The sequence below is a fragment of the Notamacropus eugenii genome, chromosome 4 (assembly GCF_028372415.1).
Source record: "Notamacropus eugenii isolate mMacEug1 chromosome 4, mMacEug1.pri_v2, whole genome shotgun sequence".
NCBI lineage: Eukaryota > Metazoa > Chordata > Mammalia > Diprotodontia > Macropodidae > Notamacropus > Notamacropus eugenii.
Genome location: NC_092875.1, coordinates 208,014,772 through 208,040,625, shown reverse-complemented (window position 1 = coordinate 208,040,625; position 25,854 = coordinate 208,014,772). Strand labels below are relative to the sequence as shown.

General features: G+C 35.9%; 1 pseudogene; it reads right to left on the bottom strand.

Moving 5' to 3' along the window:
• Positions 1-11,978: 11,978 nt before the first annotated feature.
• Positions 11,979-24,841, bottom strand: LOC140502408 (large ribosomal subunit protein mL55 pseudogene; annotated as a pseudogene).
• Positions 24,842-25,854: the final 1,013 nt, after the last annotated feature.

Sequence of the window (25,854 nt, the reverse complement as noted above, 5' to 3'; positions counted from 1 at the left end):
CACACACACACACACACACACACACACTTGGGAGAGTCAGAATTGGAGAGTATTTTGAAGATGAGAGATGCAAGATAACATAATGGCAAAGCACTAAGGGTTGCCACACCTGCTTGTAGGCTGTAATGGAGCCTTGCTGAATTCAGGGAGATTTCTCTGTTAAATGCTCCATAATATTCAGCAGCCTTCTGGGAGAGGATGGGAACTGCCGCAGTGTCCTGGGCATCATGTATAATATTCCAGTTGTTGTCTCGGCTTGTAGCCACAGCTGTAGAGTTCTGTTGCACAACTTAAGGTTGTTTTTTTCCCCCTTCCTGGAATTCCTACTGCTGACTGCAGAGAACATATGGCACTGCTATTGCATTAAGACCTACAGGCAATTGCAATTTATACGTTCAGTTAAAATGGTGCTGCTCGGTGGGGAAAGAAAACCACTCACTTCAAAGCATGAAACACAAAAGGCTTGAGGTTTCAAGTTCACATCTTTACCAGGAAACAGAGCAACTACTGGTGCAAAAACATCTGTGAGGTACTGCTTTTAGCTGATTGAATCCAATGGAGGATTGGGATGTTTGCAATGTATGTGCTCCTCATGAAATCTGTCGCTATGATGATCACCTTTATTTGAAAAAATCAACTGATAATCCCCATTCTGAAGTCACTAAGTCCTCTTCTGCTTTTCCAGTTCCCCTTGGTATTGCTGTAAGTTGCTAGACACCTGAAAAAGCATTGTTATCTGTGAATCATTGCACAGGTACACTGTGCTCTTGAAGATCAGAAAAAAATACCTTTCAGGGAATTCCTGTATAGTTTGTCCATCTGGGCCAAATTTTCTGATTCTGTTCATGCTTCGGTCCTTCAAGGATCTCTGATTTTTGGACATTAGGTACTTCACTCACTAACACAGGTGGTATCTTCTTTGACAAAGTTGATGGTCTTCAAGATTTATTGTGGCCAAAAAAAAGAATTGCTGCAGCCAACTTGGTTCTTTCTAAGACTGGTTGTCAGACTATAGACATATTGTCCAAACTGCTCTGTTCATATATTATGTTAATTCCTAGGTGACTTACACACACGATTTACAAACTCTAGGAAATGTCTTCTTTTCCTTACTCATAATTCTTATCTTCTGCCTTCTTAATAGAAGTGTGACCTTTGCTAGGTTATTTATCTTTAAGACTTTGAAGCTACAGGTTACATTAAACGCACAATGGAAAAAACTTGGACAATAAAAAGTGTATCACACACTTAGCTTCTCTTAGTTAACAAACTGTATCTGAACTGTAACACAATGAGCTGGAGAAGGCAAATGCCATATTTCTTTTCATTTTTACTGTGCTTATTCCATACCACCACTTCAATTCCTCTGAGATCAGTTGCAAAATTTTTCAACATTTTCCTGAAAACATTAAAATAGAAAGGTAATAATGTGGAAAGTTCTGTGGTAAAGGAGGAGGAGGTAGCTGAGGATGTGAGAAATGGTAGAATGTTCACACTGACAATTCTCTTATGATTTAGTGTAGTCCTGGACATTAATAGATATTTGGGGTGGTAGCAAGAGGCCACAGATACTTAAGACTAAATATAGTTTTGTGATAAAATGTAAAGCATGAACATAATTATATTATGCTTATTTATTTGGTTATGTTTGTATTATTGTAGATTTAGATTGTATATGAAATAAACAAAATATACAATTATAAAATATATATTATGTCAGAAATATTTATAGCCCCCTGGTTTCCACTCTCATTACTGTGAAGGTGCGTTTATAATACATAAACACAAGCATACACATGTGCGTGTGTATGTTTATGTTTCTGCATGTATTATATACATGTATGTATTATATATATAATACACATATGTAACAAAGGGCACTGAATAAGAAGTAGATACACAGCCTCCATGAACAATGAAGAGAACTGTATGTATGAATCCCCGTTCAGCACCCTGGAAACTTACCCTTAAGGGCCCACATAAATTTGAGCAGTTGACCATATGAAATGTTCTTTCATGGGCAATAAAAACAGAGAGGCAACTACATGTTTTTCTAAACTCCAGACTCCTACTAGTATTTGTCTGCATAATTTTTCAATTTTTCTTTCCTGAGATCACACACAATGCACTTCTTGCTGGTCGGGTGTAGGCAATATTTGAAACAAAACAAAACAAAACAAAAAATCATGTAACAGCCACATCCTTTGTTATTGGATCTGGCCTTGGTGCTTAGATTCAGTCTCTCACTGTTTTGATTAGAAATTCTCAGACTAATATAGAGAGGCAAATTCTGTATCTGCTCCCTAAGAAACAGGCAATGGGCAGTTTGGAAATGAAGGAACCTACTTTCAGGTAGAAAAGTCTCTGGGTTTTTATTCTTCATTAAATGACATCTTTCAGGTAGAGTGTTCTGGAATCTTACCTTTCATTTGTATATGTAAATAGAGCTTTTAAACATTTATTTTCTAACTATATTGAAACTCTGCAAAACTGAAAACATGAGCAAACTGTCATTAATGTCTAGATATTTAAGCAGAAATCCCCATACTCCAAATGGCTCAAATTACTCAGACTATCCAGAGGAAATTTTAAAAGGAAAAAGAAAAGAAAAATCTGATACAGTTCCTGAGCATTTCAAAGTCAAAGTTTGGCTTTTATTGTCTATGTAGTAACTTGGAGGATCTGCCATTATGTAAGTGTGGCTGTGCAGATTTCAGTCTCTTTATGTCTCCTCATCTTTTATGAAACTATGTTTCTTCTCTGTGTCCCCCAGGATGACAGATAGTGAAAAGAGGGCTAAACTTCTCAATTCTAAGTTTTCTTCTGATTTCCCTGCCAGGTTGAATGATTTGGGACTAGAAAGAAAATATCAAATATGACTAATGGGGGTCTGCTACTCAAGGTGAGTAAGGAGATAGTGAGAGAGTATCAAGCTGCCCCAGAGGAGTTGTGGTCACTTGGCACAGAGGAATGACATTCTATGGGTCTGAAAGAACTAGTCGGGCAGCTAGGTGGTGCAATAAACAGAGCACTAGTCTTAGAATCAGGAAGACCTAAGTTCAAATCTGGTCTCAGATACTTAACATCTCTGTGACCTGGGAAAGTTTCTTAATTACTGTTTGCCTCAATTTTCTCATCTGTAAAATAGGTATTATAATAATAGCGTCAACCTTCCAGGATTTTTGTTAGCATAGTGCTTGGCACATAGTAAATGATATGTAAATATTAACTATTTTTATTATGAAAGACCTGGTAGATGATATTGCAGTATATTCACTGTTTGATTCCTGAAAAATTGTGGAAAACAAGTATAATAGAATGGGAGAAAAAAAAATGTCCCAATTTTGAGATAAGTGAATAGTTTCTGCAAACTATAGGCCAAGTGAACTTGACTTGTGATAAGTGAGTTTAGACAAAGTGACATTACAGTGCAATGGAACTATATGAATGACTCTACCCAAAGAACAATCCTTAAGGGTTCAATAGTGACATGAAAAGAGTTTTCCAATGGTGTATACAAAGGATTTTAGCTTTTTTTCTACCATAAATTTTATCAGTGATTTGGATAAAAAACATAGATTGTATGACTTTCAAGTATGCATTTGACTCAAATCTGTGAGGAGTATCTAATGTACTGGATCACAAAATCAGTATTCAAAGGGATGTTGGCAAGTTGGAGTTCTGGTCTGTATCTCATAAGGTGAAATTTAATAGGAATAATGTTAAATCATACACTTGGGTTCAAAAAGTCAACCTCACGAGTAAAATATAAGGGAAGCTGGGTAAGACTGTCATTTGTTGGGGAAAAGAAAAACATCTGTTTTTTTTTTTAAGGATTAAGGATTTTAATGGACTACCAGCTCAATGAGTCAATGGCCTGATATGGCAACCAAGTAAGCAAGTGTAAGTTAAAAGAGACATAAATGGTATGGTTGAATGACAACTTTTCTTGGCACCTCATTTTTAGAAGGACATTGATAAGGTGAAGAGTATCCAGAGGAAGTCAACCAGCATGGTGAAAAATCTTGAGTCCATGGCATAAAATACCAGTTGAAGAACCTTGGGATATTTAACATGAAGAAGAAAAGACTTCAGGGGACATGAAAGCTTTCTTGAAGTACTTGAATGGTTGTCATGAGGAAAAGGGATTAGATTTACCTTGCTTGCACATAATAGTCAGAATTAGGAACAATGAGTGGAAGTTACCCCCTCAAAATCCAATTTAAGTCTGATTAAAGGAAAAATTTCCAAATGGTGAGAGTTATCTAAAAGAAGAAATGGCTACTTTTGGTGATCATAGGATTCTCCCCTCACTTGGGAAAGCAACAGCTGAACAATCAGGTATGTTGTAGATGAGATCCTTTATCACATACCAGTTAGATTGGTAACAGCTAAGGTTCCTTCCAACTCTAAAATTCTATGATTCTGATAACTTTCCACATAAAAACCACACAACATGTTGGAGACTTTCTCATACTTTTAACATTCCAAGTGTACCGATGTACAGCTTACCTATTCTCTCCTTCTTGCTGCATGTCTGACTTAGCTCCTTTTCTTATTGCATGGTATCTTGATAATATATTTTATCTCACTTCTTGCATAATGCATTTTGCAATGGGAAAGATAGACAGAATTAAGAAAGACCTGGGTTTGAATCTTACCTTTGAGATTTAGGGATTGTATAGTCATAAACAAGTCACTTAATAACTTTGGGCTTCATCCTCTACTCTTGTTAACCTGGTATTGTTTTTTTGCATTTCATGTGCGGTGTACACAGATGGATAAAATACCTACTTTTATGTAATTGACTAAAAGTATTAACATATAAACTCATCTTCCAGGAGCTGACCAAAAGTATCTTTCATACAATGCCAGTAGTAGGCAGGATGATGGGGATGATATATACTTTATCCCACTATTATTGTTTTGTACTGTTAGTATTAAAATAATTGAGACTTCTATCTGATCCTTTGTATATCTATGGACCTTCGAAGGAACAGCCATGATTTCAGAAAAGGTCTCCATGTCTCAGGCTCTCCAAGTACAAATTGAATAAAGTTATACCTGACTCATAAATGGGTGAACATCAAAATTCAATAACACGAACAGTTACTGTGCACCTAGTACACCAAAACACTGTATTGGTGCAATGGGGAATGCAAAGGGAATTAAGACAATCATTGTCTTTGAAGTACATACATTCTTGTAGAGGATATAAGAAATGAGATGACATAGGGTATAATGCAAAGTTCAAAAGCAAGAAGGTAGGAAAAGAACGAAGTGGCTGCACCATAAAAATGAAAACTCTTGTATTATTTTAGAAAAATTGTTCTCATCTTGTTCAGTGGAGTTCAGATAGAAATGATCCTTGAATAAATCACTATCTTGATATGATTCTTTTATATTTAATCTTCTGTGGACTTTTTTCACAGTCATATAAGATAACTGCTTCTTTGTAGTTGAGTAAAAGTATTATAATGTGTTCATCTTCTTACAGACTCACTCTAGGTACAACCGAAGTAGCAGAAAGGATGTTGGGGATGATATGTACTTCATATCCTGTTCACACATAATATTGGTTACTTCTGATAGATCTCCACATTTTGAAAATTTTGTATTCCTAGTAGCTTAAAAATTTGCTATGTTTACATCCAAGAAAATATTTTTTATTAATTTTTTATGAATCAATTAACTTTATGTGATTGTGGGCAACAATTTGGTTGCAATGGCCTATAATAAAATGTACAGTTTTATTGAGTTCTTAAGGATATTTTGAGGTCTGCTGCATCTGTACTAATTGAGGCAGTGTTGCATAGTAGATAGAGCCAATACAATCCAGGTTCCAATTCCACCTCTAACACGTGCTGACTGTGTGACCCTGATCAAAACCTTCACTTCTCAGAATTCTAGGCAAATATTTAAGACTATAAGTTACAGAAAATGTGCTGACCCGCATTGGTAGAGAGAATTTCCCCTCCAGGGACTTTTCTATGCCAGTAAAATCACAGGTCCAATATCTGTTACTATTTGTAGTATGTAGATTTGTCATCTGTCAGTTTATGAATGATAGGGAGCTTCTGATGTATAATTCCAGCTACCAGATCTTGTCTCACTAGATATGTGACAGATGATAAATTTTTACAGCTATGCGTTGCCCAGTTTCTGCTTTTCCTTGCCTAATCTGCATTGATCATTTAATCTGGACTCTTTAAAGGTAACCCTTGTATAATTTCTGGTGGCAGGGTTCTAGTCCTTAACTCCCATTATAAATCCCTTCCGTTTCTAGAAACAAATCTGCATGACTCATCCATTTGTCCTAAGCTTCTTTGTAAACATATTGTTGGTTGAGTTCATGAAGATGTCACCCACAGAGGGGATTTTTATTCCACTTTTGAGTCTTAGCCATTTCGTAGGTTCCATCTGGAAATAAAATACATTTGCCAAATTCTATGTTGTGTACCTGTTATTGGCCTGTATCGTTGTTCAGTAAAGTGATGTCTCCTTGTTTCAAAAGTATTCTATTTATTTTTTGCTTGTTTATTATACACTCTGAGGATGTCTATTAATCCTCTTCCTCTTTTTTGGGGAGGATGTGTTAATATTTATATAGCAGTTTTTGAGTGATGAGCCCTATGTTTTGTTAGAATCGTGAAAGTTTTTGTTAGGATGTTTTCCAAATCTGCTATGGTCTATTTTACAGTTCCAAAAGTGTACACTAAGACTGGGGTGACATGGGTGTTAACTGCTGAATATGCATTTTCATTTAATTTTGGTTTCCCAATAATGTATTCAGATATGGCTTCCTCTTTGATAGTTTCGTACTTATGTGACTTGACTGGAGAGTCCAAGGTATTTATAAGTACAGCCTCCTTTCATCAGTTCAATGTGACCTTAGGATATAAGTTCAAAGTCTTCAGACTCTAGCTTTCCTTGTACAGTAATAAAGGCCAAGTGACATTTTTATAGCATTGGAGACAGATTGCACACAATGAAGGAACAATCTTATGTATTGTTTGTCTATGGTATATGGTAAAGCCATATAGCTTGGTATCATCCATGTATATCAAGTGTTAAATAGACTTCTTCTTTAATTTGGAAGCCATACTTTAGTTTATTTAGGAGAAACAATCATGGATTTAAGGCTCAATAGAATTATAATGGGTTTAAACTGTCTCCCTAAAAAATGCCGTATTTCACATCAATTGTTCTTGACATTATTATGTGGATGGAATGATGATGATTACTAGGAAGATAAACCTAAAATAATATGAAAGTTTTCAGTGCCAAAACCAAGGCTGAAGGGAGAAATTACTCGTCATTGAGAGGAATCCAGAAGTGTTTCATGGAAGAAATATCATGTTGACTAGATACTGATGAATTTGGATAGGTATGGAGGGCATTCCAGGTATAAAGAACACTTCTATGGGCAAGAGGCATGCATGCGAAGATTGGGCTTAGGTAGCAGAAAGAAGTAGAGTTGATTAGAGGAAAGAGAATAAGAGATAAGCCTGGAAATTTAGGTTGCAGTCAAATTATGGAGGGCTTTGAATTGTATTTTATGACTCTTTAATTTCTTATGTCTTTATTTAAATTTAAATGTTATCAGTTATTAAAAGGTTATTACATTCATTAATTTGAATTATTACATTATTTATTATAAATTTTATTTAGGATATATATTTATTTATTATTTTATGAACAGGCAGTGGGGAGCCATTGAAGAATATTGAATAGAGTGGTGATATGATCAGAACTGTAGCTAGGTAAATTACTCTGGCAACAATTTATGGATTAATTGGAAGGGGGTGACTACTGGAGACTGGATGACTGGTTAAGATCCTATTGTAATAGATTAGAAAAAAATCTTGTAAAGACTTGAAGCAACATTGCAATAGTGGAAATGGTAAGGAGGAGGTAGATGAAAGACACATTGAAGTGGCAAAATTGACAGGCATTGATGAGTTCTTTGATACGAGAGGTAAAAAAAACTTGGAAAATTAGATGATGATCTTAAGGTTTTAGGTTTGAGAGACTTGGAGGGTGGTATTCTCAACAAAAATTAGGAAGTCAGGAAGAAGATCTGTTTGGGGATGGGATGGGAAGTTCAATTTTGTATATGCTACTTGTTAGCTTCTAAAAAGACTTGGAGATATCCACCAGTTAGGAAATGTGAGTTTGAAACTTCAAAGAAAAGAGATTAGAAATGTAGATTAGAAGCGTACTGGTGATAGTTGAAGACTTCTGAAATAATAAGGCCAGCAATGCATAGTGTAGAGAGGGAAGTGGACCAAAGAGAAAGCCTGGGAAGGTGACTACATTTAGGGTACAGGAGTGGAAGGGGCAAAGGAGAGAGAGGGATGGGTAGGAAGTCAGGAAGAGAACCAGGAAAGTGCAACTGGCATGGGAAGAAGAGTTTCCAGAAGGAGGGAGTGACAAAAGTGTAAATGCTGCAGAGTGCTTAATGAGATCGTCATTGTTCCTAATTGTTCAGGGAAAGTGCTAACAGAAACCCTCAAGTCACTGAATTTGTTATGTGATCAAGGTGATAGGAGGATAATCAGAACCAAAGAAGACCAGTCCAAATTGTCATGAGGAAGAAAATTTACGGTGAAAATAATAATAATAATTAATTGTAGTAATAATAGCTAATGTTTATATGGCATCTATCACGTGCTGGGCGCTATGTTAAGTGCTTCATTTGACCTCATAGCAATCCTGCATATTAGATGCTATTATTATTTTACAGATGAGAAAACTGAGGAAAACAAAGGTGAAGTAAGTTGTCCAAGGTCCCACAGCTGATAAATATCTTATTGGAAAAAGTAAAAGGCAAGCGATATATATGATAGGAATCTGGAGAGGAAGGCAGAGATCCACAGTTTTTACTCAAGCCTACGTTTGCTTTTTAGATATTTTCAGTCCTGTGTTTGTCCACTTTTAATCATGTCTGTCCACTTTACACCTAGGAAACTTCTATGCTGGCATTTCCTTGGGGGCACGCATGCCATTCTTCCTCTCAGGGAAACTTATTGAGTGAAGCTTGTGAAATGCTTGAACTAATTTGAGTGCATGGGAGTTATAGGTAGATTTTCATCTGAACTCTTATATCTTGCATCCTTTCCAGTCCACCAAATAGGGCATTTGAATACCTCTTCATCAGAATGTCAGCAGCCCACCACCCATCTACCAGTACTGATGGTAGTGGTGGTGGTGGTAATGTGTGGTGGGAGGGAACTGGGTAGCTATGGTTTGGAAAGGTATAGAATTGGAGGGGAGGTCCTCATGGCCTACAAGAGTAGAAACTTAAAATATGAGTTTTAATTACTAAGAGATCTTGTTGGAAAACCGACAAGTAATATAGTAGACAAAGGATTTTATCCTTCAGTTTCTAGGAGGGTCAATTAGACTGGAGGTTTTTCACAGATAAGTACATCATTTCTCCTACCTGGTTATTCTTGGCATGTGTCAATTTGCAGTTCAATTGTAGGAAGCTATGGTAGGGTTCAGAGTATTTTGTAAGACCACCTATATGATGCCCAATTTTCCAAGTTGGACTGTGAGAATGGGGGTGCATGGGTGAGCGAAGGGAATACCAAAGGTAGGAACCACACATAGTTCCCAAGAAAGGTCTCTCTCTCTTCCAGTTACTTCCTTAATCAAGTCATTTTGTCTTTTGAGGTTTTAGTTAAGGTAAGATGGTTTGGGGAATCAGGAAGTGTTAGAATAATTCACTTTGACATTTAACTTCTGTGATTTTTTGAAGTAGAGGTAGATGTCTTCAATGTAGTCATCCAGAGCTATAGATTCCTGTACTTCTATTACAAATAATATTAGTTCTTCATTTTAAGCAAATGCTTTGCTCATATTGGGAAAGGGTCCTTTCATTCCTATATTTTTTAGTGTTTTAAACATAAATTGGGGTTGCATTTTCAGTGCTCTTTTTATGTATCTATTGATAAAGTAGGCAATTTTTTCTTTTCTGATCAGTTGTTAATATTTCTAATGTTGAACTGTCTGCATTTCATGAATAAAGCCATATGCTCTCCTAAATTTTTTAATATTGTTAATTTATAATATGACATTTTTATGTTTAGAGCATCTATTTATTTGAAATTTATTGTGGTATATGGTGTGAGTTGTTTGTCTAAGACTGTTTTCTGCCAGACTGCGTCAGTTTTTGAGTACTTCTCATCTTGGTTGTCCTAGTTGTGTTCTTGGGCTTATCTAGTACTAAACTGCTGCACATATTTGTTTCTGGGTCTTATTTATTTTTTTCCATTGATCTAAAAATTTAGTCCCTGACAAAAAATAGACAGCGTGGAACAATTGTTAAGAATGGTGAATTCATGAAGAATGAATTTAAATCTATCTACTTACACTTATTGTCTATTTGACCATGGGCAAGTCATTTAACCTTTTTGAGCCTTGGCTCTTTAGGATTTATCTACTAACTTACAGGGAGGTTGTAATCTGTGTTGGTGCAGGGAGTTCCAATACTGATGAAATCAGCACTCCTTAAATATATTTATGACCAGATAGTTTTGATAATTATTGCTTTGCAATGCAGTTTGAGACACGGTCATGCAAGCCTTCTTCCTTCTTTTCCTCTTTCAGTACTTCTTTTGACTTTCTTGTCCTCTTTTTCTTCCATGTGATTTTTTTGTTATTATTTTTTATAATAAAACATCAAGTTAGCATAGGACTGAATTTATAATCTAATAGCACCATCATTTTTACTGTATTGGTGAGATCCAGCCATCAAACTTGTCTGTTCACTAATTATTAAGGCATACCTTTATTTCTGTAAAAATTATTTCATAATTATATTCCTATAAATCTTGTGTGTTTTGGTAGGTTGGTATCAATATAATTATGACAATTTATTGATACCTTAAATGAAACTTTGCTTCTAGCCCTTCTTTATGACTTTTGATCATCATATTGAGGTGTGCCAATGAGTTTGTAGATTTATTTTTTTATCTGACTACTAAACATATTAGTTGTAACTTTGGTTGATTTGGTAGATTTTCCTAAGCAAACCATCATATTATCAGGAAATAGAAATACTTTTACCTATGCCTATTCGCTTAGTTCTTTTCCTTTTTAAAAAATTGGTTATAGCTAGCATTTCTACTATTGTTTAAAAAAATAGAGATGATTGGCATCTTTGCTCCACGCTGATCTTAATGTGAAAGCTTCCCTTGGCTCTCTGTTACAAATAATATTAACTCTTCATTTTAAGTAAATACTTTTGATCATATGGAAAAATGTTCCCTTTATCCACATACTTTTTAGTATTTTAAGCATAAATTGGTGTTACACTTTCAATGTTCTTTTATGTATCTATTAATAAAATAGGCAATTTTAGTTATTTGATCCATTATGCTAATTTTCCTAATGTTGAAGTATCCTTATGTTTCTTTTATAAATCCAACCCATTCACAATGGATAATTTTGTATATATTGCTGAAATTTCTTTGTCAATATTTTATTTAATATTTTTTGCATCACCATTCATTAGTGATATTGCTTTTATCTGCTTTATCCCTTCCTGCTTTGGGCATTAGAACCTTATTTGGTTCATAGAAGGAATTTGATAAAATATCTTCCTTCTCTGTTTTTGAAAATAGTTTATATAACATAGGAATGATTTTTTCTTTTTATGTTGAACAGAAATCACTCATAAATCCAGCTGAATAAGAATTATATTCTTTGTGAGTTCATTGATTCTTATTCACTTTTTTCTTTCTTAGATTGAATCATCTAGATTTCTTATTTAGTATTGTACTAATTAGGATATTTTACATTTTAGATATTTTAGGTATTTTAGAATTTTAAAAATTTGGAATTTTAAAGATACTTATGCAACTAAGTTTTTTGTTTTTTTAAACTTTAGTAGTTTTTATTTTTTCAAAATTTCAATATTTGGTTGCATTAAATGGACCCATGCTTTATACAATCTTAACATCATAATATTTTCAGTTTTTCTTCCAAAATTTTGCTTATTGTTCCACATTGAAGTCATCTCCAAATTTTGCCTCCATTTCCCCCCACTTTCACATACTTGGGGTTCAGTTTGCGTAGTCTCATCATTCTTTCCTCTGGAGAAACTGTGTCAATATCTACTGGCATTGTATGGATCTGCAAGGCTCCTTATATCTGATATGAATGACTGATCCATCTTGCTTGACCAACGTCACTGGATACAACTGAACATAAGCCTCCTTATGTATTCAAGTGAGAGAAGCCTGGCTGGAGCTGAGCTGAATGGAGGATGTATGCAGATGAAGTGAAGTGGGAAAGCTGATCACTAGATTCTGCTGTAGGAAGCTGCACTCTTCTCATAGCTATCATTCTTGTCCCTGGTATGACTGGAGCAGCTCATGAGATGGAGGTTCTCTTCACACAGGTGTCAACTGAGCATCATCACATTCAAGGCACCAAAATATTAACTGATGTATACTTCATGTACGGAATCCCAGGGCTGTGGTGCAGGAAGTGTCCACAAGATGCTTTGAGTGCTTCTGGCCTCTTCTGGGGCTACACAGACCTGGTCAGGATGTTGTTTGATACTTTTTTCTTCTTGTTAATTCATTGTGAATTATAACTTTTGAAAATCTTGTTTTTATCTTGTTAATTTGGTTCTTTCTTGCTCTTAAAAATCAGATTAGGTAACAGTTTATTGATTTGGTTAGTCTTTTAAAATTCTGCTTTTTATTAATGTAATAATTCTTTGTTTCCAAATTTAGCTTTTATTTGTTAGAATTCCTACTTTTGTGTTTATTTAAAGATTATTTATTTGATGATTATCTATTTTTAAAAAATATTACCTGATAAATTACCTTTCTCTTAGCATTCAGAGATATAAAATTTCTTCTTAGAATCGTTTCAGCTACATCTCATAAATGTTGCCAAGTTGTCTGACAGTAATAATTCTCTTTAAAATGGCTATTTGCTATTTTGTGGTGTTTCCTTTTATTTACTTATTATTTAGCATATCATTCAGTCCCCATTTTGCTCATATTTCCCAAACTAATTACAATTGTAGTTGTGTTAGGACCGACAAAGTACATTACACATTTCTTTCAACATTTGAATTCCTTATCTTTCAAAACATGAACATTTTTTGAAAAACTTCCATGTGATACTGAAAATAAGGCTACTTCTCAATATTCCCTTGAATAACTGCACAAAAATGACAAGAAAAGACAGGTTTTAAAAATCATATTCATGAAAATAGATTAAACATAGAATTTTTTCTTGCTTGATACCAAATACAGTTTCAGAGTTGATATATCAACCACTATTTTTACATGTCAAATTTTTGTTTTTAAAAATATTTTCCCCCAAGACGGAACTGTGCCAGTTTAACACCTAAAAAGTTGCTACTGATAATTTCCTGTTATATTTCATTTGTAAAATAACCTTACTCAGCATCCAAGCATAATCAGTTAGCAGGCTTGTATTCTATTTGAGCTAGTATCAATTTTCTATTGAGGAACTTTCTTGATGGATATGTTCTCCATACTTAGCACTTATATCATGTAGGTTCCTGGGGGAAAAAAATCCAAGCATGAATTCAAGAAATGGATTTTTAGTGATATCCTTTAATTTTACAAGTTTTAAGAAGACCATTGACAATTTTGTGCTGGGTTTCTACCTTGTAGTTTCCCAAACTTTTTTTGACACTTAAAAAAGTGACTTCTATACAACTACTTTATGTTTCATCTCTTCCCTTATTTAGGACTCCACAAGCACACCCTCTTTCATTTTAGCCTCTCTGAGTCCTGGAAATTCATTTTTAGATACAAAAAACCCTGTACTGCTTTAATCTATCCCTTGACAACACTTTCATTAAACCAAATTTATTACTCAGGAATGATAAAAAACAAATTCATGACTAACCAGTGATTGGATTACTATGCTTTTCTTTGAGACAATTTTTTAAAATGCAGTAATTAATTCTTTAATTTTTTATCCCTGCAGATAGTTTTAACCTTCTTTGAGAGGAGGAATGCCATACCTTTCTTTGTATCCCTAGTACTTAGCATAGTGACTGTTACACAGTACATGCTTAATAAATGTTTATTAACTCTGACTCAATCCAGTACACGCACACACACACACACACACACATTGTCCAAGTTGGGACCCCACCACAAGAATAATTATTTCCAGATTGCCATAGATATTCCAAGAATACTTTGCAGACTTGTTTCTCTAGAGTACTTTCATGATTTGGACATATTTTGATGCCCTTTCACAGAAGATTCCACCCTTTAAGCATAGAAGCTAAGATTTCTGCTTCCTTTTTTTTTCAACTGTACTTAGGATTGTATCTTCCAGCTGTCAAGGACATGTTAGAAAAACTTGTGGAGTCTATATAGCCTGGCTAGTTCTTTTGGTATGTAGTTATCAATACCAAATTCCCTCTACTCTACCATCAAGCTGTAGCTTTTAATTTGGGCCTGAAAATATTCCATTACTTTCAAAGGAAATTGTCCATTATTGTCAAAGGAAAAGTAAGAAAAAAATAATACCAACCACAACTTGAGCATCATACATCAATGAACATATTTTGGTCTTTTAGTATTAGGCAGTGTTGGACAACTTGGATTTGAATTCTGATTCTGCCACCTGTATGATTCTGCCATCTGTATGATCTTGTTTAACTCAGCTTCTCTGTGCCTCAGTTTTACAATCTGTAAAATGAGGGAATTGTACTGGACAACCTCCCAAATCACTCAGAGCTCTAATCTATGATCCCATATGAAAATCCTACTTTGATACCTTATTGGGGAGTGGAGTGATTGATGTGAAAGAATCTCCCAAGATATGTTGAAATGGAAGATTATAACCCATTTCTGGTGAGTCATATGGTACAAATGATGCTACTTGAGGAAGATAGAATGCATTGTCAAAAATGACGAAATCTCATGAAAGAAACTAAAAACCACAGGGACACAAGTGCTTTTATCAACTACCCATTAATGGCAATGGATGGAGAAGAGTTAAATAGATTCAAAAAATGAATGACTAGTTAAGGAGGTTCTGTCTGAAAACAGTATTTAGATTTCTGGATTAAATACAGGATTGATAGACTCCTATCTCAGGGGATGAAGTACACCTTATAAGGGAGTAAGGAATGTTTTATTCCTTGTATTTGTGTCCCCAGTGCCTAGTGCAGTGAAACACATAGAAGATGCTTACAAATGCTTGTCGATTGATTGATTGATGTATTTGCCTATTGTATGGCAAGTCTAATCAAAAAGTCTTTAATTTGAAATGAAAAGGTGACGAGGAAAATTTTCTACATATATCCAAGTATTATAGAGAATAATTATAAGAAGAAGACTAGCAGCTGAAACATCCATAAATGTAACAGAAGCAAAATTCAAGAGCCTCATATGACCTCAAGCATCTGCACAAAGGGTAGGCAACATGCAAAATGAACTAGAGGTCCTAATATAAAGAGGCAAATTTGACCTCATAGTTACCACTGAGAATCAGGGGGATAAAACCTATGAAAGGAATAGGGCTCTAAATGAATAAATCATTCAAAAGAAACGGGAGAAGTAAAAAAGTGAGAGTGGTGTAACATTTTATATCAAGATAATTTTTTCATGTGAGGAAATCTAGAAATAAGAAAACGATAGTATTTGGGGTGAAAAAGAGTTTTGAAGCAATTTTTTTCTTTGGAGCTTACTACAAACCACATGAACAGATGGAGGAAATGGATGAAGAGCTGGAAAACTGAGGAGGGTGGGAAATCACAACCCTGACAGAATCATAATATAATAGTAATGGGGGACTTAAATTATCTAGACATCTGTCTAACTCTCTTTCCAAGTAACTAATAATTTCTCTATTTGTCTTAATAATAATTTCATACTTCAAAAGTAGAGTAGCTAAAGAAGGGAAAATATATTCTGGGTGTTATTTTCACAGTGATGAATTGATTGCTGGGATGAAAACAATGGGAACCTTCCTTTTTAGAATTTGTGATAGAGAAAGAGAACAAAGCAGGGCACAGGTTCACAAACATGCTCGGCTTTTGGAGAGCAGATTTCATAGAATTCAGAAGAAAGATAGGTAGGATCCCATGGACTAATATTCCAGAAGATAATTCATACTGGGCATTTGGAAAACTCTAAATAATGAAATTCTGAACACATAAATAAAATAATTCAGGTGAGAAGGAAACAAAGGGCAGGGGAGGAATTATCTAAAGAGATCTGTGTGAATACACAGGAAACTTACCAAAGATTTTTTGAAAGACATTATTAGAAGATGGAAGTTGTAATAGAATCAACATGAAGTTGTGGCATGATACTGTTTAAAACATGCCAGGAATGCTAAAGCTCAAGATGATCTAGGCCTGGTGAGGAAAGTGGACAAACAATAAAAAAAATCTATTTAGAAACATTATTTATTCTATTGGGAAGAAGAGATAATAAAATTTCACAGGTTCCTTTCTTTCATTCAATGAGTTTTCATTCAGTGACTACTATGTGCTAAGTACTGTGCTACGCACAATCCATTAATCAATAATCATTTATTAAGTGTTTACTATATGGCAGGTTCTGTGCTAAGTGCTGAAGATTCAAAGAAAGTAAAAAACATGGCTCTTACCCTCAAGCAATTCAAACACTAATGGAAAAGACAACATTGAAGCAACTATGTACATCCAAGCCTTGTACTGTGTAAATGGGAGGTCACATCAGAGGAAGACACTTAGCAGGTGGAAGGGTATAATGTTAATGTAATGTTAATGGTAGGTGGGGGGAAGAGTTAAAGATAGGCCTCGGATACTTTTTGTTAATTTCTAATGAAGCACTGGATCATGAGGGTCTTGAGAGTTGTGCCCTCCAGTTCTGAAAAGTGTACATATACTCTGAGGTGAGGTTTTACTTTGGGGCTTATTTTTGTGGAAGAAGGTTGGTGTGCCAGAAGAGACTCTGGGTAGCGGCTAAGGAGCCCTACAGCTTTGAAAACCCTGATGTGGGTGCTTCTCTTTCTGGTAACAATATATGTATTGTCTATGGTCAGACAGTTTGAAGCCCTGTCTGCTGGTCTTTCTGTAAGTAATTTCTGCTTGTAATTTTGGTTTGTATTTTTTCTGAAGTTCAGGGTGCTGACTTTTTCCCCCGAACAAAGTGAATGATATGAGTACTTGATTAAGGTAGATTGTTGACCACTCAAAAGTTGCTTTCCTTTGAGAAAAGCAGATTTAAGAACTTGTATAATAGGACCTCCTGTGTATGTTGGGGGTACTTGCTGTTGCAAGGGGGCAGAAAATGCCTCTTGCAAAAAGTGGGATTTAAGCAGAGTCTTTGAGAAAGCCAAGAGGTGGAGGTGAGGAGGATGAGCATTCCAGGCATGGAGATTAGCCAGCTCTAAGGCATGGAGTAAAGAGCCAGAAGACCAGTAAGAAGACCAGAGCTGCTAAGTTATAGAGTATGTAGAGGGGAGTAAAGAGAAAAAAAGAATGCCAAAGTAGGAGGGGGCCAGGTGGTGAAGGGCTTTAATTAAATAATATTTAATTCTGGAGGTAATAGGAATACAGGGGATGTTAAGACAAAAATTAAACAATCCTTCCCCTCAAGGAATGAATTCTATTGGAAGTATGTAGTGAATATGTTCTGGCCCGTTATCCCAGGACCAGGCAGCTCTCTCTGCCTTTAATGGTTCTTATGGCACCCTGGGAGTTGGGGAAGGATATTCAATTCTACCAGTGGTTCAAGTCTCCAAAGGCTGTGTCCTCCTCCCCTATTGTTAACCGCTAGTGTTGAATGTCCCAGTTTTATTTAGCTTTTTAATATCAATTAGCTTTTATGAAAGGATATTTGTTTCACAGCAAGAACAGAAATGGCAATGCTCGCCCCACCCCCTGCCCATCCCCCAATACCTTGGGTGCACACTCTTAGCCCAGGTCCTCTGTAGCTTTGGTCCTAAATGAGTCCTTGTCTCAACCATCATGGCCTGGGTACTGAAGGTCACTCCCAAGGTTACTTTTTGTTCTTTAGGTCACCAATACAAAACCTGGAAACCTGGAAGTCCAGAGGTTCACTTTCCTTTTGAAATTCACATTTAGGATACTCCAGTTCCTTCACCTAGACACAGCACCAGTCCAAAGAAGATGCCAATTTCACACAGATTACATGGCCTCAGAGCAGGGAGGGTCCCTAGATCATTCCCTAACAGCATTGTCTCTCACTAGAACCATTGACAAAGGAGTCAAAAGATCTACAAAGAATGTAGTTGAAGAGAAAATGACATTTCAGAGGTTTTAAACTGGGATCCATGAACTCTGAAAATTACATTTTGATAACTGCATTTTAATATAATTGGTTTCCTTTGTAATTCTATGCATTTTACTTCCTGCATTTAAATATATCATTCTGAGAAAAGATCCATTGGCTTTTTCTAAGAAGTCCATGACCACCCAAAAGTTTGAGAATCTCTCAAGTAGATAAAGTTGGAGCTGGTTAAATGGTAGAATCCACAGAAATTTCACTAATGATTTGATATTGACTTGGAATGATACTCAATGAATTGTTCCTGGTGTACATTCTAGGCCTTATTGGTCATTTTTTAAAAAGAATTAATGCCTTGGATAAAAGAATCATGTCATTTTTATCAAATTGTAAGATAACATGAAAGTGGGAGAGCTAACTAACACCTTGAATGAGAGAGTCAGGATAAATCACATCAATAACCACCAACTTTTGACAGGCTAGAACTCTGGTCAAAATCTAAAAAGAAATTTAATATGAATATGCCTACATTTAATTTCAAAGAAATTATACCTACAAGGACAAGTCTGAGGAAACTTGGATAAATATCAGCTTCAAACAAACAAACAAAAAACACTGGGACTTTTAGTGTACTGCAAGCTCAATATGAATAAAGAACAGGTTCATGCTGGAGCCATATCTCATGAAAACTGATTGTTAAATTTTCAGTGTATTTATGCCTCAGAAGTTGCAAGTGATACAGATTATGGCTTGAATTTTTGCATTAGTGATTGTTTGGACTTAAGAAAATTTATGGGAAAAATGTTAATAATGCATTCAATTGAAAAGTGTCATGTGTACATTTTTTTTCTAAGAGAGTTGACTGTTAAACATGTACCAGCATACCCTTACTCAACAATGTGATATCTCTTGTGTCTTGATATCCTGTAGTTACTGGACCTGAGATAAGAAGACTTGGGTTTGAATTCTGACTCTGTTGTGTGGCATTAGACCAATCCTTGAACCTCTCAGGGCCTCATGCGTAACAGGAGGAGGGCATTTGTCAAGATGATCTCCAAGTTCTCTTCCTGCTCTGATGTTCTACTATTCTGTGAGTCTTGACTGTCATGCCATCATCCATCGCCTCTGCTCTTGTTCTCCTGGCCCCAGTGCTTACTGCTCCTTATAGGTCCTACATGACATAAGCCATTCATTGGATTTAAGGGGTTGATATCTTAAAACAGCAAGGTGAAAAGTAAAGCTCTGTGAAAGAAATCAAGAAAAAAATCTGATGCAAAATTAGAATATCTATGCCCTACAGTGATAAAAAGGGAAAGACATAACAGAGAACAAAAAGCAGAATAATTTAGACTCCCTTCAGTGTCCATACTACTTCCTCTAATATCTAGATATTATTTATCCACAAAAAGCTTCACTTATCAACATTTTTACTTAAAATGAGATTAAAGTGACAGCACAGATGGGTATTTCAGGTAATCAGTTAGCTATTTTTGATGAATTTAAAACATGTTTAGTGTTTATCTCCTCCACATAGTCCTACTCACTTGACCCATTGTGGTATGAAGGTAACTCTGGATGTGGAGGACAAGTGCTGCTAGCTTTCCTCATGCTGGAAATGCTACTAGCGCGGTTCTGGCAACAGTTAAGGACCAACCTCACTTTGTCTGGAGAGGTTCACTTCCAAGGGTCTGCCCACGTGATGCGTTAATTTCTCTGTCTGTGGCAACTCATGAAAGTTGAAACTTTCAAACTCATGAAGGACAAAATTGCCCTCAGTCTGATTGCATGGCTTTCTTTTGCTTTTGTAGTGAAAATACAGAAGGATGGGAATTGGAGAGGGGAGTACTAAGAACTACAAAAGGTTTTATTTGTAAATGTTAAATGAGCTTCTGGCGGCTAAATTGCATATCCTTCTCTTATAATCAATGAGTGAACACTCTTGCTCAAGTGGTCTCCCACATCTGCAGTGTTCTTCCACTTCATCTCCACATTCCCAAACTTGCAGTTTCCTTCAAAGCACAAATGCCACCTCCGAAAGAAGGCCTTTCCTGATCTCCCCAGTTATTATATTACTCTCTGTCTTGAAATTGTTTTATGTACACTTTGTATTTACTTAATTTGTACACATACTGTCCCTCCAGTAGATTACATATGTTCTTTGAAGACATTGATTATTTTTTTCTTTTGTGCACTCAGTTGCTAGCTAATACTGTGTGCATAGTAGGCCCATAATCATTATTTGTCAAATTGAGTGAAATTGAATACTATTGGATCCGAATCATAGCAAACTTGATATCTTCTTTTTGTGATGATAGCAGCAGAGTAGAAAGAAAGAAAAGGCAAATAGGGTTGGATTGCAAAGGTAACAAGAAATGTAATTTCATGAGACATTTGGTCTCATTGCAGTGATTGTGGTGTGCCTTTGTAAAAGAAAACTATGGAAATGATCCTAACTTATGTGTCAAAATTTAGTGCAGAGGATGAGTAGCTAAATTCTGTGGGAAAGTCAAGACCCTCTTGATTGATATACTTTCTATTTGATGGCTTCATTGTAAAGGTGGGAACCAACAGGCGTGGTGAAAGATGTCAGAAAATATGGTACAGAAATAAGAAAGGGTGTGTGAATTATAGAAGCCTCTTTATATACTATGAATCATTTGTTTGAGGAGACAAGCGGCTCTGAACATAGAAAGAACCACATAACAGTACAAAAAATGAAATAGATTCTAGTCTATAGATAGGAAATAACATTCTGATATATAAATAATTTTCAAATCAGTTTCTGATGTATAATTGGTCTTGCTGACTTGTTAGAGAAAAGATAAAAATCACTATTAAGTTAGAATAAAAATAGGAAGCTATTTCATTCTATTGAGGCAATTCTGCTTGACCTGTTTAAATAAGATGCTGATGGTGGAAAGTAGGAAACTGATAAAACAACAGACATTGTTACCATTTCCTAAGAAAGTTGAACCTGTGATACTCATTTTGGCGATAATAAGAAAAAATAAAGCCTAGATATTACTTCACTCAGTGAACACTTGATCTTCTGAACACTTATTTAGAATATAAACTCAGCTGTAAATTTTTACAGAGTAAAATGGTGATGGTTTATGAACTGTGTTCCAACAGGGGGGAACAACACATATGGAGCATGGTGCCCAAGGAAGGTAGTTTTGGTCTGAAGAACTGCAAAGATTTTGAATAGAGGCATAGGACAAATGATTGCCATGTCCTTTTCAGTAGTATGCACTTGAAGAAGAAGTGGAACGTTGACTGGAACAAGAAGGACATATGTGGCAGTAATACAGAGCTTACCATGCCCAAGTAGCCCTTGGTGTCCTGGTGTATTACTAGATGGCATATGAAGCATGACATGAGACTGATTAGATGAATTTTCACTCATTCACTCAATAATCAGGACAATTCAGATCCAGACTGGAGTATCAGTAGGTGAGAGTCTTGCTGCTAAATGCAAGTGGATAAGGGAGTTCAAGGTCTTGGAGTGAACCTGTATTCCTCTACCTGACACAGTAGCAGAATGTTCCTGGTCCGTTGGGGACTAGCAGCAAGTGACCCTGTGTTCTCAGTTCCCTGAATTCGAAGTATTCTACTCTATGTCTGTATGTGAGGAGTGAGAAGGAAGCAACATAAATAGCTCAGATTCCTAAAAAGAGTCACAGATGATGTCATTCTTAGATTGCACAGAGTTAGTTCTTGTCTGAAGGTTTCATAAGATCACAAATCTAGAGTTGGAAGAGACTTCTGAGATCATCTAGTCCAACTTGCATATTTTATAGATGAGGAAACTGAGGCCCAGGAAATTTAAGTGACTTGTCCAAGGTAATACAGTTAGTAATCCTCAGAGATGGGATTTTAATGTGTGTCCTCTGACTGCACAGCTGGGACTCTTTCCTCCTTACCACATCTTCACACCTAAGGAATGATGGGAGAAGAAGAAGGTAATGTTTTCGTAGAAAGAGACATAAGAGTTTATAAATTATTTCAAGATCTAATAGCCAGAAGGCAACAAAGAAAGTGCTATATCAAGGTTGGAAACAACATCCTAGACTCCTCCAAAATAGGACAAGTTTCCCTGAGGAAATCATCCTATAAAGTCCTGCTATTTACTGAATGACTCAAGGTCTTCCAGAAAGCCTTGTCTCTGGTAGGCTGGCTTGTTTGACTTTTAAGAGACCTAGCCTCTTGTACTACCTTAGCAATGGCAGGGTTATGTCTTTTAGGTAGGAGTAGGGAGACATGCTCCAGGGACATGATTTTCTGTCTGTACTGATTCCCTTCCCACCAAGATACCTGAGGTCATTGTTATCAAGTTCATCCACTAGTGTTGGGCAGGGGGTCCTCACTTCCATATGTGTTGTCTTCCTTATTAGAATGTGAATTCCTTGAGAACAAGAACTGTTTTATTTTTATATTTGTAGAAATGTATAATTTTTAAAATTTCAAACAGTTTTGAAATAGCAAGAGCTTTAAAAATCATTTGTTCATTCATTAACCACTATAAAATAATAATACAAAAGAATATTTTTCTGTGATTCTTGCTTTTTTTTTTGTAAACCATTCCTTTTCTCACTTCTCAGCCTCCTCCCACTAAATGCCATAAACTCATTAAGAATTCTTTCTGCAATTTTCAAATAAATCCAATACAAGTTCTGCTTTTTGTCACACAGCTTTTGGCTCCCTGTTCTCTGGATGTTAACGGTTTCTCCAAAACAATGATGATTTTTAATCATCTTATCCACCAATCATTTCTGGGCATAGATTTCTAACCCAAAACAAATCATTGGTTGAACAACTAAGCCTTTAGTCTCCAGAGCTGCTAATTTTGTCTTTTCTTCTATAACCCTTGTACTAGAACCTATGAATTATTTGCCTCTTTCTTTCTCTTTCTCTCTCTTTCTTTCCTTCCTTCCTTCCTTCCTTCCTTCCTTCCTTCCTTCCTTCCTTCCTTCCTTCCTTCCTTCCTTCCTTCCTTCCTTCCTTCCTTCCAGCCAATACAGCCAATATTTTACAAATGTATTATCTGTTTATCTCTCTCATCTAACATCTATCTATCTATCATCTATCTCTATCTATCTCTGTCTAACTTTCCAGCTACAGAGTAAAAAAAATCTAAGTACCAGGTAAAGTAGAAAAAAATATCTTTATAACCTTAGAGGTTACCCTCCAAGTCCACTAAATGAATGATTCTTTGATTTTGATTTTTAACAATAAAGCTTTTTTTTCTCTCTCAGTATGAACTTGAGTTACCTACTCTTCCTTCTTCCCACCCCACTTTTTAGTTCAGTTTACCAAGATACCATGGTGGCCCCTACAGGCAACTGGTGGCAGAGGAGATAGAGCTCTGGATGTGGGCTTAAGAATTCAGGAAGACCTGAGTTCAAATCTGATTCTGTAAAGTTACTAGCTCTGTGATCTTGGGCATGTCACTTAATCTCTACTTGCCTCAGTTTCTTCAACTGTAAAATAGGTATGATAATAGCATTTAGCTATTGAGGACCAAATGAGATAATATTTGTAAAGCATTTAGCACTGTGACTGGTACATGTGTAGGTGCTACATAAATGTTTATTCCCTTTCCTAGCCAGGAATTTTTGTAGATATGACATTATTTGCTTATCCTTGCCTTTTCAAACCCCTTGAATCTTCCTTCCTCCAAAAACCCTTTTTAAATTACTATTAGAAAAAATGAGAGCCTGGCACAATGGTGTATGTCTGCTGTCTCTGCTGCTGGGGAGACTGAACCTGATGGATCACTTAAGTTCAGGAGTTCTGAGCTGCAGTAGTGCTAAAGTCTATCGGGTGTCCCCACTAAGTCTGACACTAATATGTGGGCCCCTGAGAATAGGGTTTGAAGGAGCCTACCAGGCTACTTAAGGAAGGATAAACCAGCCCACGTTAGAAAAGAAGCAAATTGAAACTTCTATACTGACAAGCAGTGGGAACAGGTCAGTGAGTGGGTCTTCCAGCCTGGACAAGTTAGGAGACTCAATCTCAAAAAGAAAGAAGAGAAAAACAGAGAGGGAGAAAGAGGAGGGAGGAGGAGGGGGAGGGATAGAGAAAAGAAAGAAGCAAGAGAAAGGGAGGGATGAGGGAGGGGAGAGAGAGAGAGAGAGAGAGAGAGAGAGAGAGAGAGAGAGAGAGAGAGAGAGAGAGAGAGAGAGAGAAAGAAGAGAGGGAAGGAAGAGAAATGAAAAGAGAAAAAGAAAAATGAAACAGATGCCAATGCACAATTATTTCTGCCTTTTTAAAAACAAAATTTATTTTATCACAGAATCTCAGGGTTGACAGGGACTTCAGAGGCTATCTCGCCCAATGTATGCTTTAACAAGCATCTGTTCTATAATATCCCTGCCAAGTGGTCATCTTGCTTTCCTTGAACATCTTTAGGGACCTCACTCCCTCCTACAGCTCCACTTGTGAAAAGGTCTGATGTGTTATGCAATTCTTCATTGTATCATATCCAAATCTACCAATGCCACCCACTGCTCCTTTTATCTCCACTCACTGGGGTCAAGCCAGTATTGTTCTGAAACCAGCTCTACCCGGCTCATGAAAGCCATTTGTTAAATCTTCAGTGTGAGCATTTATACCTTGGAAATTGGCAAATACTACAGATCATGGTTCAATTAATTGATATTAAAAAAAAATAGTTTAGACTTAAGAAAGTGATGGAAAAATGTTAGTAATTCAGATTAAACTTAAAATTATATTATGTGTGCATTTTTTTCACTTTGGAGAGCTAGTTGTTAAATATTTACCAGCACTTCCCTGGGTCATACAGGACCAGCTCTTCTTTTACTTGAACCTAGTTATCATTGGAAACTAAAAAGGTGCCCATTAATTAGGAAATAGCTGAACAAATTGCCATTTATTTATATAATGGGATATACAAATCATCTCCAGAAGAAATAAAAAAAGGGATGGTATTAGAGAAACTTGGGAAGACTCTTATGAACTGATGCAAAGTGAAATGAGCAGAACCAGGAAAATTATTTATACAACAACAACTTTGTTAAAACAAACAACTATGAAAAACCCTGATCAATGCAATGACAAACTAGGATTCCAGAATCCTGATGCTGAGGTGTGTTACTGAAGTTGAAGAATGAAACATACATTTTCAGTCACAACCAGCATAGAAATGTGTTTTGCTTGGCTATGCATGTTTACTTTGAAAGTTTAGTTTAGTTTTTTTTTTTTTTTTCAGTTTGGGAGTATGGAGTAGGGAGTGAGATGAGTACTAGGGATAGGGTTGCCAAAAAAGAAAGAAGAGAAGACATTCATTGAAATGTGTTTTTGAAACATTCAGAAGGAAGGCCAGAAGAAATTAGAGAAAAGCAGAACAGCTTTGAAAAATTACATGTGAATTTATTATATACTAATGTAATAGATTGTAATATAATGTAATAATTATATATAATGTGATCTAATAGAGCCTGGGGAAAACCCAGCCCTTATGAGTATGTGCAGTGTGCATGGCTAATGCAATCCCATGTGGATTTTGGGTCATGCACAGACCTTCTGTTATTGCTCTAATCTACTAACCAAATGATGAAGGGATGGACTTTTGATT